Raw genomic sequence first — 1521 nt, 5'->3', positions numbered from 1 at the left:
CGGACCAACTCAGTCAGTTCGGACTCGGTGGCGACAGGCGGACCGAGGAAGAAGAAAAGGAGTCTGGTCCGGAGCTGACCAAATTTGGTCAGCCGGACTAGAAGCTCAGTCGGACCAAACCGGGCATCAGCGGACCAAAAATCTGTTTTGGTCATCCGGTCCGGCGGACCAAATTCTTGGTCAGGCGGACCGGCAGTGCAAATTTTTCCAGCCTGTCTCGGCCCCTCTCGACGCGATTCGACCTCCCACGACCCTAAGCATGTTGTAGGCTTGGACCTGGGCCTTTGTTTGAGCCCATTCGACCTCTCTTTCGTGGCCAAAAACCCTAGCAAAGTAGGGGATGCAGCCATTTTCTGCTGCAGAGGGAAAAGAGATGAAGGAGAGAGAAGAGAGGGAGAAAGGAGGAGAAAGAGAGAGGAGGAAGGAGAAAGGAGCTAGTGGGAGCCAAGAGGGTCATCCCCAGAGGGTCTAGGAGGGTCACCGTCATCGGAGTCACCGGAAAACGACAAGAAATCCGGCCAAAACTCAGATCCGAATCTGAGCAAAGGTGAGTGGCTTGAGTTGCGTCTGTGTAAGCTCATTTTCGTCGATGTGATTGTGTTATCTCGATGATTCGTTGATTGAGTTTGAAAGAGGACATTTCAATGAAGATTTAGAAACAAACGGTACTCAATTTGGTTGAGAAACGAAGGAGATATGAACAAATGAAAACTATGGAAAAACTGAAATTTGCAGAATCGCAATTTTTCGAGGTACAGGCATTACGAATCATTTTTCTTCATGTATACAGAATATTTAAATAATCTATTGCTTGGATATGAAAAAGGACATCCCAAAGAACATTTAGAAACAAACGGTGCACGATTTGGATAAGAAATGAGGGAGTTATGAGCAATCGAAGTCGGACCAAAAACCTGAAAAACGTGAAACGTCGAATTGCCCAGTTCCGGTCCGCCGGACCAGGAACTGGTCAGCTCCGGACCACGTTCGGAAAATCATTTTTAGTCCGCCAGACCAAGGCGACAGGGCTGAGGAAGCCTGGTCCACCCCGGACCAGAAACTGGTCCGGCGGACCAGGCCTGTTTTTGCCCAAAAATGGTCCGATTGACCAACGAAGAGGGGACGGACCCGATCCGGTCCGACCGGACCGAATTTTGGTCCACCGGGCCGAATCTTGGTTCGGTTTGGACCAACTTGAGATAAAAGAGAAAATAAATCCGAATAAACTGAATGATTGCGCATGGTGAGACGTGAGGATAAACATCGCGAGTGAATCGTTGTGTGTTTATTTTTGGGTAGTTTGTATGGCGTTAAACGGTGTAACGGTCGGGGCCGAATACCGGGTTACGCATGATTGTACTGGGGTTAATATGCATGATTGTCTGGCACGGCGGACCGTCCGTTCTAGACTTCTGGTCTGTCCGTTCCAGACTCTTTCATCTTGGTTTTTCCGTCGTTTTCTCGTGCGTTTTGTCCTTCCCTGCATGTGTGACCCTGTAGGCTCATTCGATATAGCAGTAT

This window comes from Tarenaya hassleriana, unplaced genomic scaffold (assembly GCF_000463585.1).
Source record: "Tarenaya hassleriana unplaced genomic scaffold, ASM46358v1 Cleome399, whole genome shotgun sequence".
Classification (NCBI taxonomy): Eukaryota; Viridiplantae; Streptophyta; class Magnoliopsida; order Brassicales; family Cleomaceae; genus Tarenaya; species Tarenaya hassleriana.
This window is presented reverse-complemented; position numbering follows the sequence as displayed.